Source organism: Emys orbicularis, chromosome 12, assembly GCF_028017835.1.
Source record: "Emys orbicularis isolate rEmyOrb1 chromosome 12, rEmyOrb1.hap1, whole genome shotgun sequence".
In the NCBI taxonomy this organism is placed as follows: Eukaryota; Metazoa; Chordata; order Testudines; family Emydidae; genus Emys; species Emys orbicularis.
The window spans coordinates 39,521,315-39,539,325 of record NC_088694.1 but is presented as its reverse complement, the minus strand read 5'-3'; the positions used below and the strand labels follow the sequence as shown (position 1 = coordinate 39,539,325).

The 18,011-nt window shown below is 40.5% G+C and overlaps 2 pseudogenes; both read left to right on the top strand.

Annotated features, from left to right (window-relative positions):
* The first annotated feature begins 216 nt into the window (after positions 1–216).
* On the top strand, positions 217–1,644 carry LOC135886606 (olfactory receptor 11A1-like; annotated as a pseudogene).
* Positions 1,645–9,798: 8,154 nt separating this feature from the next.
* Positions 9,799–10,806, top strand: LOC135886167 (olfactory receptor 6C4-like; annotated as a pseudogene).
* The last annotated feature ends 7,205 nt before the right edge of the window (positions 10,807–18,011 follow it).

Genomic DNA, 18,011 nt, shown 5'->3' with positions numbered 1-18,011 from the left:
TCAATCATTTTATTTTCTCCAGATAAAGTTCATCTGGCAAAGAAGTGTAAAGCAATTCAAACAACCATCACAGAATTCATACTCCTGGGATTCTCAAATACTGGAAAACTCCAGATTGTCCTCTTTTGGGTCTTTTTAGCTACTTACCTTGTGACGATAATTGGGAACCTCCTCATTGTAATTACCGTGTTGACTGATCGCAGTCTCCGCACCCCTATGTACTTCTTTCTAGGAAATTTATCCTTCTTGGAAATCTGGTATGCAACCAATCTTGTCCCCAGGTTGCTGATTGGCATAGTAACCAAGAATAACATTGTATCATTCGCAGGCTTCATGGTGCAGTGCAATGTCTTTGGTGCCTTGGTTGTTGCTGAATGCCTCCTTCTCACTGTCATGTCGTATGATCGATATTTAGCTATATGCAAGCCGCTGCATTACGTGATGCTCATGAACGGCAAGGTTTGCATTCAGTTATCAGCTGGATCTAGGATGACCAGACGTCCCGATAAAATTTTGAGGAGTCTGTCCCACGTCCCGACCAAAGTACGGTCGGGACGCCATTTGTCCCGATATTTTGTTTCGGGCCTTTTTTTTTTTCTTTACACTCACCCGTCCGGGTCTTCAGTGGCAATTCGGCGGCGGGTCCTTCAGTTGCTGACGGTCTTTGGCGGCATTTCGGCGGTGGGTGCTTCTGTTCTTGGCGGCAAGGTTTATTACCCACCGCCGAAATGCCGCTGAAGACCGTCAGCGACTCAAGGACCCTCCGCCGAATTGCCGCCGAAGACCCGGACGGGTGATTGTAACAATTAAAAAGGCGCCCCCCCTGCAGCGGTCCCGATATTTTCAACTTAGCATCTGGTCACCCTAGCTGGATCCTGGGCAAGTAGTTTCATAGACACCTCAATAATCGTATGTTTGCTGTTTAATTTAAATTTCAGTGGCCCAATGAGATTGACCATTTCTTTTGTGATATGTGCTTGTCACCACCATGTAGAGCAGAGAGGTGACCTTGTTGAGCACCAGAGGGTGGTCTGAGGAAGGCACCACGTATATTGCAATCAGAGTCTCATAGAATATGGTAACAATGATAAGGTGAGAGGAGCAGGTGGAAAATGCCTTTTGCCTCCCAGTGCTGGAAGGGATCCTCAGGATGGCCCTGAGAATGCAAATGTAGGATGCCAGGATTAAGAGGAATGGGATCAGTGATACAGCTGATGAGAAGGAGAAAACCATGATATTACATCCCTGATAAAACTCTCCTGCTCCGATACTTACTTGTTTGAGATCATGGTTTTCTCCTTCTCATCAGCTGTATCACTGATCCCATTCCTCTTAATCCTGGCATCCTACATTTGTATTCTCAGGGCCATCCTGAGGATCCCTTCCAGCACTGGGAGGCAAAAGGCATTTTCCACCTGCTCCTCTCACCTTATCATTGTTACCATATTCTATGAGACTCTGATTGCAACATACGTGGTGCCTTCCTCAGACCACCCTCTGGTGCTCAACAAGTTCACCTCTCTGCTCTACATGGTGGTGACTCCAATCATAAACCCCATTGTATATAGTCTGAAGAACAAGGAAGTTCATGAGGCTCTGAAGAGGCTTGTTAGTACAGTATTAGTGGCCACAAGAAAGCTGTGAAGATGACTTTTTATCTCTTTTTATTATTATTTTTTAATCAGAGATGGGCTCAGTGACTTTCTCTAATCATATACTTTCAGTCTGCATGAAGTGCCCTTTATATTAAAGGAAATCTAATCTATCTATCTATCTATCTATCTATCTATCTATCTATCTATCTATCTATCTATCTATAATTGATTAATAGATTTCGAGACATGAAGGGACCATTGTGCTCATCGAATCTGACTTCCTGTACAACACAAGCCATAGAACTTCCTGAAAATAATTCCTAGACCAGATATTTTAGAAAAACATCCAATCTTGATGTAAAATTTATCAGTGATGGAGAATCCACCACCACCCGTGCAAAGACCATGATAAAACAGACTTAAAGAGCTCTTCTGGGAAAGATATGTTGAAGTTGGCACCTGGCAATGGCCACTGTCAGAAGACAGGATACTGGGCTAGATTGATCATTGTTCTTACCTTGTATGGCTGTTCTTATGTTCTTATGTACATTTAATGTAAACAATGCTGACCAATGGAGTGTCTCCTTTGAAAAGAAAGAAAGAAAGAAAGAAAGAAAGAAAGAAAGAAAGAAAGAAAGAAAGAAAGAAAGAAAGAAAGAAAGAAAGAAAGAAAGAGTACTTAAATAAATCTTCATTCCACCAAGTTAATTAATCTTTTGCCTTCAGAAATAATGACCTGTTAAAAAGTTTAATTTAAAATCAAGGAAAACGTTGTTTATTAAATAACTATGCGACTGTAATCCTATTAGGAATGATGGCCTTATTTATTGACTGAGAGTTCTTAACAGGGCTGATTCTGTTTTCTCACTCACCCATTTTGTGTTTTCAGCCCATGGATATAACTGTGCTTCTCAAAGGAGGGTGCATATTTTTTATTAAGGTTGGAGAAAAAATGGAATTTCCACACTGTGAGAAATCCTGAGATTTCAACATTTGGTTTCATCCTGAAAAGTCAAAATGTCAGATTTTAGGCAAATTTAAATATTGCAACATAAATTATTTCCCAGAGAACATTTCAACAAAATCAACACATTCCCACGAACTGTGTTGATTGCATCAAAACTACATTTTCCAATATAAAAACCGCTCCATTAGAGCAGGGGCTAGAACCCATCTTGACTCATTTCCTAAAGCAATGACCTGGCTGCTGGATGACACCCTTTCCTCCAGAAAACACACCCTGTCCTCAGAACATCAATAACCTTTAGGGAGTGGGTGAAAATCATGACTGAGATCAGAGATTTGCCACTATCCCATATCTGCCCAAGGTTAGATCATGGCTGGTTTCTTCATGGTCACCCACAGGAGTGAGAGCAAGGGACTTGAATGTCATATACAGTGGTCCTTGAGGGCTACCCCAAGCGGAGAGGAGAAGAACTACTCCATGATTTTGTAGTCTTCCTTGCTCTCAAGTGGCAAAGGATGGCCCAAACTAACCTGGGTGGAGCAGCTCCACACTGTCCTCAAAACTGACACCATCTGGCTAATGTGGAAGGTACTGAATTGAAAGCTCAAATCAGAACCTCCTCTTCTCTACAACTGGTGTTCTGAAATCAGATGCAGATTTTTCAGCTTTGGCTTCTCATGGCTTCAAACCATTGCAGAGTGTGTTGGCGGAGTTTATGATATTAAATGTACTCATTGGTACTGGCTCAGAGAGCGCTTGTCAGCTGAGGGTGCACAAAGGACTTTATAGTAGAGCTGAGTGGGATCTAGAATGTTCACTTCATGGGGATTCTGCAATTGCATAATTTTTGTTCTGAACAAGGGTGAAAACAAAATATTTCAAAATTTCCAGTTAAACACATTTTTTGAAAAAAAATTGGATCATTCCAAACTTATTTGAATAAAATCACTATTTATTCTGTTTTTGACTTTTAAAATATATATGTAAATATTTTTAAAACTGAAATTTTCAAATCTTGTAATGATAATTGTTGTAGAGCAAAAAGACAAAAGAAACATTCTGTTTAGAGCTTGGTGAAATTTCTTGGCCAAAATTTTGTAAAAAAAGTCAGATTGAGAAACGCCAAACATTTTACAGATTCATGTCAATTTCACCAAATTGCCCATTTTGGACAAAGCAATCTGGAATATATATAAAAAAATATTTCAAATTTTTCTGAAAGAAAATATTTTTTAAAGGGAATTTTGTTTAAAAAATGTCCATTAGTTTTCTTTTGAAGATTTTAAAAAACGTTTAGAAATGGTCAAAACCATGTTGAAATGAAATGATACTCATCAAAACACAAAAATATTTTTGACTTTTTGATTAGTCAATTTTTTTAAAAAAATGTTCATTTTCAGTCTAACCCCAAACCATTTTATATATATTTTCAATTTCACAACAAATACAAAAATACATTATTTGCCTGACTCCAGTTACAATGGACTACTTGGATATCACTGAATCTTTATTTCCATTTTTTTTTTCAAAAACATATTTTGGTTGAAATCAAAAACACTTTAATGGATTTATAATTATGTTAGTTAACTTGCGTTAAACTTCCCATCATCTTAAGTTTTGACAAAACCAAAGCAAATTTCATATGTTGGGAAAGAACAGCTAAGTGTAGATTGGGTTTTACAACTGGGGTTTCCAAAAGTGCCTAAGGCACTTTTGGGTTAACTCTGTCCAGCCCCACCCATATAGCCTGCTTTTGCCCCACTTAAAGACAGATTGTTCTGATTTTGAGAAATTTCTGAGCCATTTGCTGTCTGGAAACCAGGCACCAGATCTGGGACACCACATATGGAAGGCTTGCCAAATCCCTTTATCTCTTTGGAAAATTTAGACCATTCTGAATTTGATCAGTGAGGGATGAAGTTCACCCTGGTGTCCCTGTAGGTCAATGTAGCACTGAAGTACACTTATAAAGTTTGCGGATGATACCATGCGGGGAGGGATTGCAAGTGCTTTGGGGGATAGGATTAAAATTCAGAATAATCTGGACAAACTGGGGAAATTGTCTGAAGTAAATAGGATGAAATGCAGTAAGGACAAATGCAAAAGCACTCCACTTAGGATGGAACAATCAGTTGCACACATACAAAATGTGTATGTGTCTAGGAAAGAGCACTGCGGGAAGGTATCTGGGGATCATAGTGGATCACAAGCTAAATATGAGTCAACAGTATAACACTGTTGCAAAAAAAGCAAACATCATTCTGGGATGTATTAGCCAGGAGATGTTGTAAGAAAGACACCAGAAGTAACTCTTCCATGCTACTCTGCACTGCTTGGACCTCAACTTGAATATTGTGTCTAGTTTGGGGTGCCACATTTCAGGAAAAATGTGGACAAATTGCAGAAAGTCCAGAGAAGAGCAACCAAAATGATTCAAGGTCTAGAAAACTTGACCTATGAGAGAATTGGGTTTTGTTTAGTCTGGAGAAGAGAAGACTGATTCCATGTTGGTGCCCGAACCACCAGCATATGGAGTCATTCCCAGTCTCCCCCTGTCTCTCCTAACCCCCCCATGCAGCCTGATGGGATCAGGATCAGTATTTAGGTCTAACTCCAGTCATCAATATCTCCTATTGGCTAGTTTAGCACTGAATTGGATGAATCAACATTAAAGAAAGAAAGTTGTCCCAAAAGTAAAACAGCAAGGAACTGTTGTATTTGTATTTAGAGAAAGGACCATTTCCTCTGTTGTTGTAAATCTGCATAGCTCCACCAAAGTCTTTGGCCCTACATCAACTCCATAGCAGGTGAGAATTCTTTGTGCCCCGTCCTGTAAGACAATAAATGACTTCCTTCACCAATGAGAGTGCTCATAGAATCCAGGCTGCATTTCTATTGCACAGCGCATCACAGCAATATGATCAACGCCATGAAGATACCCAAGACATGAAGGAAACGTGTGCTTGATTAACTACTGAGTTACTCCAGATTTATGGCAGTGTAACTCCATTGATTTCAGTGAATGTTTTCAGCTGTTTTTTTTTTCTTTTTCAGTTTTTACCAATTTTCAGCTAGGATATTTTGGAGTTTTCAGTTTTGCAAGAAAAAGTTGAAATATTCCAGGGAGTGATAAGCAAAACAAAACAAAACAAAAAAATATATCCAGCCACCACCAGCAGGAAAGAGGAGAAATAAGGTGAAGAAAGGAAAGTGTCCCAATAGGAGGAAGGAAGTTCAGCTTCAGAACCCAGGTATTGTTCAGCACTGAAATGAAACTATCCATTCCTGTTTTGGTCAAAATAGATAAATCTTGACCTCAATGACAGTTTTGCAAGAGTTCAGTGGAGGCCAGGAATTCACACAATATATTTTGGCATTGGAATTTTGGCAATAGGGGGTGTGTGGACTAGATAACCTCTCAAGTTCCCCTCCAAACCTGTATTTCTGTGATGAAGATGGTGAACAGAGCTGACCAGAACTTTTCTAGTGTAACGTTTCTCCATCAGAAAATGCTGATTATTTAATAGTGAAACATTTTGTGGAAATGTGTCAAGGTCAATTAATTCAAAATAAATAAATAAATAAGTGGCTCACCAATCTCTCCAGAACAGAACATTTTGATTGTTTTGAAATGACTTTTCATTTCAAAGCAAAGTCTAGAGCAGGATAACAATGTCATTCCATGAAATTTTGATGGAACAAAACCCAACAAACTCTACTAGGGAAAAGGAGAAATAAAGCAAGCAGACAATATGGCCAGCAGAGTTAGGAATGATAAGAAGGAGCTTTTTAAGTATATTAGGAACAAAACAAATCCTGAGGATAGTATTGGTACATTACTAGGATGGAAATGGTAGAATTATCAATAATAATGCAGAAACTGCAGAAATGTTCAACAAGTATTTCTGTTCAATATTGGGGGAAAACAGATGATGAAGTCATGACACATGATAACAACCTTTGCATTGAAATGTTATCTCAGGAGGAGGATAAACAGCAGCTACTAAAGTTAGACATTTTAAAATCAGCAGGTCTGGATAACTTGCATCCAAGAGTTTAAAAAGAGCTGGCTGAGAAGTTTGTTAGACCATTTGTGTTGATTTTCAATAAGTCTGGGGAAGTTCCAGAAGACAGACAGATAGCTAATGTTTGCCAATATTTAAAAAGTGTAAATGGTATAACCAAAGTAATTATAAGCCTGCCAGTCTGACATAGATTCTGGGCAAGTTGATGGAGAGACTGACAAGGGACTTGATTAAAAATAGCATGAAATGAGTATAATATAATGAATGCCACTCAACATGGGCTTATGGGAAATAGATAACATGAAAATAACATTATGTCTAACACCAGAAAACATTTGTTCTGAGGCCAGAACTTTCCTTCTCTTCATTTCTTTTCCTTTGAGATTCAAAATGTGTCTTTCCCCACTACTTTTCCTCTGAAGTTAGATGTTTTGCTTTCTCAGTTGCTTCTCCATTGAGAATATCACCATGGAGAGTAGCATTTTCGTCACATGAACACTGATGTGTATTCCGTCTAGAAAATTATTGAACTGGTCTCTTTCCCTTCTTAGCCATTTCAAGCATTGTCAAGGGATAAGTTACCTTCTCACATAGGGGGGAAACAATAAATCAGAAGAGTTGCAAACATTGTGGAAATGGATACAAGACAAAATGATACAAACAGGGCAGGAATATGCTGGTCTCCTATCATATAGATATGAGGTGTGTGAAGGAATCGGGATAGAAAATAGTCTGCAGTACCATATCCTGGTGCATGGAAAGGTGATATCTGATATTCAAGCTTCCACAGTGCAGCTGGCCTGTCTTAGAGGTAAATATATCTTTGTCACTTTTTAAAGTTAAAGTCTTTTAATCAGATTTGGAGATGGAAATAGATGACCACATTAGGTCATTTTGGGTCAGATTTTAAAACGTGTTTGAGCACCTACTGGGATTTTCAGTGACATCTATTTGCCTAGTTGTAGGTACCTAGGTGCTTCTGAATATCCTGCTAAGCACATTAAACACCTTCACAAAAGTGTGTATTTGTCAATTTACACTGCTTTTATGGGAATTTTTAATACACTCAACATTTGGTCAACATTTTTCAATCAACATTACTTTTTTCCCCCAAAATGAAAATTTTAATAAAAATTGTTTCCAGTTTTTTCTTACCAAAATTTTTTTGGTATGTTTCAGTTTTGTATTTCCCCTCCTTCTTTCTTTGTTTCTGTGCTACAATAACAAATCTATCACATGGTTACTGAGAAAATGAATGAATTATTGATTTTAATAAATCATTTTGAAAAAATTGAATGTTATATGGCTCCAATTCAGGACAGAATTTAAGGATATGCTTAACTCTAAATATATGCGTAAGTCCTGTTTAAGCAAATTCAGTGACACTATTTAAATCAATAGGCATTTTGTCAAGGTTTCAACCATTAACTCCAATGGGACTTCAGCACATGATTAAATTTAAGCACATAGTCAGTGATGTCCTGAATGCAATCATGATGGGTGGTTGGATTTTTTTTTCTGAATCAGGACCCACATATTTTTCACTAATTATCTTATTTTCTTTCCCTTATGGGCTAATGCTAAAGGCACTGAAGAAATTACAACTTCTCTGACAGGTTTCAGAGTGGTAGCCATGTTAGTCTGTATCAGCAAAAACAACGAGGAGTCCTTGTGGCACCTTAGAGACTAACAAATTTATTTGGGCATAAGCTTCTGTGGGCTATAACCCACTTCATCAGATGCATGGAGTGAAAAATACAGTAAGCAGTATATATATATATTTACAGCACATGAAAAGATGGGAGTTGCCTTACCGAGTGGGGGGGTCAGTGCTAAGGAGGCCAATTCAATTCAATTCAATTCATCTTTTCATGTGCTGTATATATATATATATATATTCATGTGCTGTATATATATATATATATATATATATATATTCATGTGCTGTATATATATATATATATATATATATATATACTGCTTACTGTATATTTCACTTCATGCATCTGATGAAGTGGGGTTTAGCCCACGAAAGCTTATGCCCAAATCAATTTGTTAGTCTCTAAGGTGCTACAAGGACTCCTCATTGTTTTAACTTCTCTGAGTAATTTTTAAACCAGCCTAGCAGAGATTTATTTCTTAGGTTGGTTTAAAAAATTTAAAGCAATGATTTCATTCTCTATTAAAGTCTATGGGCTTTTAAAGTTTTTTTTAAAGAGAAACCTACTAGTTTCATCTCCTTCTTTTATTGTAAAAGTTCAGTTTATTTCTTTATTTATTTTAATACTGATTGCTTGTTACAGAATCATTTATAATTATTCAGCCACAGAGGAATTTTTATTGTAGCCAAAGGCTGTGATTCTTAAAGAGCATAAAAGGATTTAGACACTCAACTATTGCTGAAGTTAAATCAGAATTAGGGGTCACATTTTCAAAATCAGCTAAGCAGCTTAACATTATAAGTCCTATTTTCAAAAGTGACTTAGGATTTTAAAAGTACACCTCTACCCCGATATAACGCTGTCCTCGGGAGCCAAAAAATCCGCGTTATAGGTGAAACCGCGTTACATCGAACTTGCTTTGATCCACCGGAGTCCGCAGCCCCGCCCCCCCGGAGCGCTGCTTTACCGCGTTATATCCGAATTCGTGTTATATCGGGTCACATTATATTGGGGTAGCGGTGTATTTAGGTGCTAATGGGTTTTTCAAAATCACCTACATGCCTAAAATCGATCTTTCATAAGTGTAGTGGGGTGTCCAGATAAACACAGCTATTATCTGCTCTGATAGTGGAGAAAGTAGGTACCAACATCTTAATTAACATATCACAGTACCAGGCCACTGGGACAATTGGTCTGAGGTATGAACAAATAACATAAAATCATAAAATGTGGGGATTCAAAGAGACCTCAAGAGGATGACTAGTTCACCCCCACCACGCTGAGGCAGGACCAAGTATGTTTACACCACATCTGAGAAGTGTTTCTCTAACCTGTTCTTAGCAATCTCCAGCGATGGGAATTCCCTGAAGAGGGGAAGTGGATTTTGGGTATTGCTGAAATTAACCGAATGAAATTTCAGTTCAGCGCAATGTTCTTCAACTTATTTTGCAAAGGTTGTTAATTTTCATCTAGTTCCACATTGAATTGAATTAAAAGTTGAGTTTATCTTCTTCTTGATGATTTTGCTTTATGTCCCCTAGACACATCCCATGGCAAGCACAGATTGTAGAAATCAAACGTCCATTGCAGATTTCATCCTCCTGGGATTTGGGCATGTCCCTAAACTACAGATTTTTCTCTTCCTGATGTTTCTAATGATCTACATTGTGACCGTGGCTGGGAACATCCTCATTGTTGCACTAGTTGTGGCTGATTGACACCTTCAGACCCCCATGTATTTCTTCCTGGGGAACTTGTCCTGCTTGGAGACCTGCTACAGCTCCACCATCCTGCCCAGGATGTTGGCCAGTCTCCTGACTGGGGACAGAACCATTTCTGTTAGGGGCTGCATGACACAATTTTATTGTTTTGCTATCCTCGCAGCTACAGAATGCTATCTGCTAGCAGCAATGTCTTATGATAGGTATTTAGCGATATGCAATCCACTCCGTTATGCCACTCTAGTGAACGGCAGAGTTTGTTTCCAGCTAGTGGCTTGTTCCTGGACAAGCAGCTTTCTTGGCAGCACCATAGTAATCATTTTAATGTCTAAACTGATATTTTGCTGCTCCAATGAAATTGACCATTTCTTTTGTGATTTCTCCCCCATCATAAAACTCTCCTGTAGTGACACCCGGCTTCTAGAACTAACGGTTTTGACAGTGTCTTCCATCGGGTCACTGATCCCATTTCTATTAACCGTGGCATCCTATGTTTGTATCATCACAACCATCCTAAGAATCCCTTCCGCCACTGAGAGGCAAAAGGCATTTTCCACCTGTTCCGCTCATCTTGTCATTGTCACAGTCTTTTATGGGACTCTGATATTTGTCTACATAGTTCCAAACACCCGCCCTTCAAAGGACTTACACAAGACGTTCTCTGTCTTCTATACAGTCCTGACCCCCATGGTCAACCCCCTCATCTACAGCCTGAGAAACAAAGAGGTCAAGGAGGCCCTGAGAAAAGCTCTCAATAAGGTTCTGGCTTTTGCAAGGTTTCAGACTGTAAAATGTAATGAGATGGGGATTAAGAGATCTGGTGACCCATGGGAGTAGATTCTGGAAGATCCACGCCTCTGGCCACCATTCTGAGGGGAAAAAAAGACCTTTTGGGGTTGTAAAACAAGGTTGAGATTTTAAAAGGGGCCTCTGAGTGTTAGGAGCACTGTATTCCATTCTTAGATCTTTGGAATGTCACTTAGGGCACATCTACACTGCAATAGCCTAGGCCAACAGACTAGGGCTCATGGGACTTGGGCTGTGGGGCTAAACATTTCAGTCTTGGCCTGGAGCCTGGACTTAGAAACCCCATGAAGAGGGGAGATTTCAGAGCCTCAGCCCAAGTTTTAGCACTTCAATATTTTGCACTGCAGCCCAAGCCCCATGAGCCTAAGTCAATTGACCAAGGCTCTGAGACTCACTGCCATGAATGTAGACATACCCTTCGGGTGGGATTTTAGAAGCATTTAAAGGGAGTTAAGCACCTAAAACTCACTAAAAGTAAATGGAAGTTGATCACCTACTTCCTTTAGGTTTCTTTGAAAATCCTGCGCTAAAACATAGACAAACACAGATTTCACAGAATTTTAGGACTGACATTGGCTGTTGTCACTAGGGAATGAGCCTTCATATGACATTGGCTGATATCTTGACTTTTCCTTTCCAGGTGATGGAGGGGAGCTTGGAGAGGAAGGGGAGAACTGTGGTTCATGAATGAGAAAAATTAGTCTGACTTCAGAGGCAATTTAAATGTTGTTGGTGGATGGGGGATTAAATTTTTAGCAAATATATTAATAAGTCTTGGACCTTTGTTTTCTTCGTAGAGTCACAGATTTTGAGACCAGAAAGGACCATAATGATAACCTAGCCTGCATGACACAGGCCAGAAGACACAACCCTCCAGATATGTTTCCCATCCAACTTTTGCATTTTTCGGTGTCTCCGATTCCCCCTAGAACTATTGAACTGGTCAACAGAGGTGCGCTGATTCACACTAAGTGGGGCTCTGGCCTCTTTCTTTCAAAATACATTTCAACGTTATGGGCCTGTTTGGGTGACTTATTCCAGAGATATGTTAATTTAACTACATTGGAATCAAAAGCTTCTGGTGGGAGAAAATCTTTTCAGCACTTTAGAAGTTGACAGATTCTGTGGCTGAGATTTTTAAAGGAACTAGGAAGATTTTCTATGGGGTCTGTACATAACACGTCATTACATTTCACTCAGTTCCCCCTCTATTGAGGTTAACAACTTGCATTTGATTAAAACATGACTTGTGCTTGACTGAAGCATAACTTCCAGAAAGGCAATCAGTCTGTACTTGAAGACTTCAAGAAATGGAGAATCCATCACTGCACTAGGTTGTTTTTTTCCCAATGGTTAATCACCCTCATTGCTAAAAAAATGTGCCTTACTTCTCATTTAAATTTTTCTGGCTTCATCTTCCCGATATTGGTTCTTGTTCTGCTTTTTCCATTAGATTACCTCTTGTTATCTCCCCATAAATGAACTTATGCATGGCATTCAAGTCATCTCTCAGTCTTCAGTTTCATTAGCTAAACACACTTAGCCCTAGTAGTGTGCATTACACCCATAGGTTGAAAAACACTTCACGGTGAAAGAGAAGTAGTACCACTGTCTTCATCTGAGAGTGGGGGAAACTGAGGCACAGAGAGACCCTGACAGTGACTTCCTCAAGTTTACAGAACAGGTCAGATACAGATAGGAATCGAAGACAGGTAGCGTCTAGATTGCCTCACTCCTTCTCCAGTGCCCAAACCACTAGGCAGTGCTGCACTTTGGTTGCCCTGCAGCCAATGTGATAAGAAATGTTGAGACCAATAGGTGCTACTAGGGAAATATTAAATGATAGATAGATAGATAGATAGATAGATAGATAGATAGATAGATAGATAGATAGATAGATAGATAGATTATAGGGCTTGACCTATAATTAACAAGAAATATGAACTTGTGGTTAACACAGGCTAGGTCTACACTACCCGCCTGAATCGGCGGGTAGAAATCGACCTCTCGGGGATCGATTTATCACGTCCCGTCAGGACGCGAGAAATCGATCCCCGAATCGACGCTCTTACTCCACCAGCGAAGGTGGGAGTAAGAGCCGTCGACGGGAAGCCGCGGAGGTCGATTTTGCCGCCGTCCTCACAGCGGGGTAAGTTGGCTGCGATACGTCGAATTCAGCTACGCTATTCGCGTAGCTGAATTTGCTTATCTTAAATCGCCCCCCCCCCCTGTAGTGAAGACGTACCCACAGTAACATGGCACTAGGAAAAATTGGCTTCCATTCCAGATCTGTCGCAGATGCACTATACGACTATGGGCATGACCTTTGTAGTGAGATTGAGTGGGGAGAACTCAGCATCCATTTGGGCATCTAAATAGGTGGCCAGATTTTTCAAAGTGCTCCTCAGTAGCTCCCAATGAAATTCAATGGGATTTTGGTGCCTTACTCCCTTACGCGTCTTTGAAAATCCCAGCCATAGGGCTGAATCCTGCTCCTCTCACTCTGCCCACTGTAAATCAGGAGATACTCCACTGAGGTCACTGTGCCTGATTCCATTCTCACTTATACTGGTGCAGATCTGGAGTAACACCATCGAACCCTGTGCTGTTCCACCAGCTTCAGACTGGTTTAAGTGAGAATCAGGCTTAATAGTAGGGGAATAAGACTTCTTCGTAGCCAATCACAACTCAGTGTCCTAGGTCTCTCCTTTGCAAGGTCTTCTCTTTGATGCATAAGTGTCCATTGCCCTCATATTCAGCCCATGTACAAACACCTGTCTAGAGTTTCCAGACATATTGACAGATGTGACCCATTGACTCTCATGGAGCTGTAGGTGCTATTACAGATCTAGCTGTTTTACACCAGCTGTGGATCTGGCCCTACTAATTCCAGTATGGCCAATTTAGATGACCACCGTATCTGGCAATTATTCACAATGCTCTTTTAGTTTGTGAGTTATAGACACACTATATAGACAGTCTACACTACTGCTTAAGTCGACGTAAGTTACGTCGCTTGGGGGTGTAAACCCCCCCACGCCCGTGAGCGATATAACGTACATTGACTTAACGTGGTGTATACACACGCTATGTCAGTGGGAGATGCTCGCCTATCAACATAGCTTCAGCCTCTTGTTGAGGTGGATTAATTAAGTTGACGGGAGAGTGCTCCCCTGTTGACTTATCGTGTCTTCACGAGACCCTCTAACTCAATGTGACTGCATCAATCGCAGCAGCACCAATTTAGCCCATAGTGAAGACAAGCCCATAGTCTCTCTCTTTTTTTCCCCCAGAAAATTTCAGTGAAACCAAAAGTTTCCATATATTCATAGATTCCAGTGTCAGAAGGGACCATTGGGATCCTTTAATCTGATCTCCCAAATAACACAGGTCACAGAACATCCCCAAAATAATTTTTAGAGCAGATCTTTTTAGAAAAACATCCAAACTTGATTTAAAATTCTCAGTGATGGAGACTCCACCATGACACTTGTTACAATAGTTAATTACTCTCACCGTGAAAAATTTACACCATATTTCCAGTCTAAATTTGTCTAGCTTCAAATTCCACCCATTGGATCGTGTTCCACCATTCTCTGCTAGACTGATGAGCCCATTATTAAATATTTCTTCCCCATGTAGCTACCTATAAGCTGAAATCAAGTCACCCCTAAACATTCTCTTTGCTAGTTTTTTTAGTCTTCATCTACTTTTTTAATAGAAAATGTTGGGTTTTCCTTAAAAACTTGAAAGCAAAACCAAAAAACCCAATCTCCTTCCCTGACAAACTGCCAAAATCTAACAATTTGTCACTGGTAACTCAAATATTTCCATCCAGAAACAAAACACTCATATACTCAACCCCAAAAAACTATTTTGGAGGATTTTATTTTCTGACAAAGATGGAAAAAATTCTAGGAAAGTTATAAGGGACATCATTTGTAATGGGGCAGGTGGGGCACTGCCCCTCTCAGACCTTGGTTTGCCCTCCACAAGACTGTTCTCCAGTCATCTATATGGTGTCTCCCCCAGACCAGTGGGAGGTGCAGCTCAGAGCACACACTGGGCACCACTCAAATTTGGCCCGGCCACCCCTCTGTCATGATAGAGGGGAAGCCGGGCCAAATTTTCCACCCTAGGCCTATGAAAGAGTGGGGTGTCACAGATTGTCTCCAGAGGCCTCTGTCAGTATTACCCCCTCATCTCCGCTGGTTGGACAGGAACAAATAGTGGTGACCTGTGTTGGAGCTGAGCATGGAGCAAGTTCAGCTTGGATCCCTGTCCCAGGCTAACCATTAGTCACACACTCACACACACACACACACACACACACACACACACACACACACACACACACACACACACACACACCCTAGCAACCCTCCTCCCACTATTCGGGATATGATCTGTCTGCCCCCGCCCCCTCCCGTCGGGACTGGCCTACTAATCCCCCATGATCAGCCGCACCAGGAGGTCAAAGTGGGGATCCTAATACAACTTAGTCCCCACCCCCCCGATTTTTTCCTTAATGATGCCCCTCAAAGTGAATGCTTGCCATGAACACTTTTGTTTAGTTTAAAAATCAATTTTCCATTGAGACAAAAAAAAAAAAGGTATGAACCAAAAAATGTCTATCTTTATCTCATATCTTCGTCTGGTTGCGCCTTTAATTTATAAGAAGCTTTTCAAAGATTCATAGATCATCTAATCTGACCTCCTGAATAATACAGGCCATAGAACTCCCCCCATGCTCCCAATAATTCCTATAGCAGAGCTTTTAAAAAACATCCAATATTGTTTTTAAAATTTTAAAATTTAAATTTTAAAATTTTATATTTTAAAATTGTCAGTGATGGAGAATCCATCCAAGTTACTCCCATGGTTAGTTACTCCCACTCTTAACAATGTACAGCTTGAAGGCAAGGGTTGTCTCTTTCTGTGTTTGTACAGCACCTGGCACAAAGAGTGGAAGCTAGTGCTGGGTGGGGGTCGCTGGGAGGAGAAATGCGGATGTGTAGGGGGATCTAGGTGTAGGGTGGGGGTGTCTGGGAGAAACTGGAGGAGTTTGGGGTAGTTGGGTGATGGGTAGCTGTGTCTCAGTGAAGCTGAAATTTGGGGGATAACTGGGGCCTGGGTATGGGGGTCCAGGGGAAGCTGAGGGCATTCTGGGGGTGAGAAAAGGTATTTCCCTTTAACAATTTCAGTTCCTTCCCTTTTAATTCCATTGACTGCCCCTTTGTTCTTGTGTTGGGAGACAGAGAGAAGAGACACTCCCATCAACGCAAGACACGATAAAATTAGGCACATTTTTTTAACAGTGAGATTAATTAACTATTGGAGCAAACTGCCCAGGGAAATGATGGATTCTCCATCTCTTGGTCTGTTCAAATCTAGACTGAATGTGTTTCTGGCACAAACACAAGCTACTGGGCTCAACACAAGGATAACTAAGTGAAGCTGTCTGGATGGGTGTTATACAAGGTGAGATGATATCAAGATTCTTTCTATCCTTAAAATCTAGGAATCCGTGCCCTTGTTATTTGGGGACTAGGGCTGAAATTTCCAAAGGAGCCTGTGGGAAACTAGGACCTCTCTTCATATCCTTCCTCTGCCACAGATTTCCTGGATGACTTTTGGCAAGTCACTGTTCCTGGGATTTTCTAAGGGGCCCAAGAGGGCTAGGCTTCCTGGCAACTGGGGCCTGATCCGAAGATCACTGAAGTAGGGCTGGTTGAAAATTTTCCTACTTTACTGGGGTTTTTTAATAGAAAATTGGTTTTTGTCTGAATAAAAATTTGTTCATGAAAAATGTCTGGTTTCCAAGGAAAATTCAGATTTAACATCAAAAAGCTGAACACTTGGAAACAAAACAAATAAACAAAAAAAAATTCCAATTTTGGCCCAAAACTGAAATCTTTTGATGCTGAAAGACAACTGCAGTGCCTCATGGGAGTTGTAGTTCTGTAGCCTGATGCTCCCATACCCCTCTATGTGCCAGGCTCCCGGGCTGGATGCCATTTCCCCTGATGAACCACCACCATGCAACTGCCATTATGCACCTCCCTCCACCAGGAGGGGACACTGTGGTGCAACTCAAAATTTTCTGTGGAAATATATTCCCCCCCCCCAACAAGCTCAACAGTGAAGTCAATGGAAAGAGTTTAAAACCTGTCTCTATCTCCCTTCCTCCCCTCCCACTGCCGGGTATTAACACGATAAACTTTTCCCCCTCTATCACCCTCTGCTAGTCCCTACTGGATTTTTTTTTTTTTTTTAGAAAAAGGCATTGAAATTCAGTGGTATTTTGGCACCTTGTGTCTCTTAAAATCCTAGACCAGACTATTGCAATGCTCTCCACATAGGGACACATCTTAAAGCCTGTTGGAAGCTGGAACTGATGCAGAAGGTGGCTGCCAAGCCAAAAATCGGTGTACCCTGTTGCATTGCACAGCACCTGGTTGCATTGCAAGGTCTGCTTTTGACCTCTTCAGCACTATGGTGGGTACTATGAGGTACGCTACTAGAGAAAGAGACAGGAATTACTTCTGTCCTCAGAGAGCAGCAGTTTTATCGACATGTAAACTGCAGTTGCAGAACAGCTCAGTATGTTCTGAGCAGAGGCAGAGGCAAGCAGGAGGAATAAATATGTGATTTGAGATCTAGCTCCTCCTAGGAGCTCTGCCAATTATTGTCTTAATAATAGATTATAAATTCCAAGGCCAAAAGGGACAATTGTTATAATCTCCTCTGATCTTCTGTATAGCACAGGACATAAAAATTTCCCAAAATAATTCCTAGAGAATTTGCAACTTTAAGGAGTCAACATCATCAAATAATAACAGCCTTTCTGCTTTCTGCCATTTCTGCTGGATATTATTTAACAATATAAAATGACTCCCCCTTCTATCCCAAGTCCCCCAACCAAAACCCCACCCCCAAAAAGCAATGAATCAGATCTAAAAAGTCAAAAACAATATCCTTACCCCAACACAGAAGGGTTTTTCTACCTCTAAAAGGGAGAAGAGCCAGAGACTCCATTAAATCTATAAGGGATTTTGCTATTCCTGTTGGTTTTATGTTGCAACTGCTCAGATACGACAGAGATGTAATATAAATCCCCGGGATATCTACTGAAATCTTTTAAAGTTAATAGACAAAGTGTCTCAGTCTGTGTGATCCAGCAGCCAGGGTGCTATATTTCGACTCAGAAAGCCTCGGTGCTATTCCCAGCTATG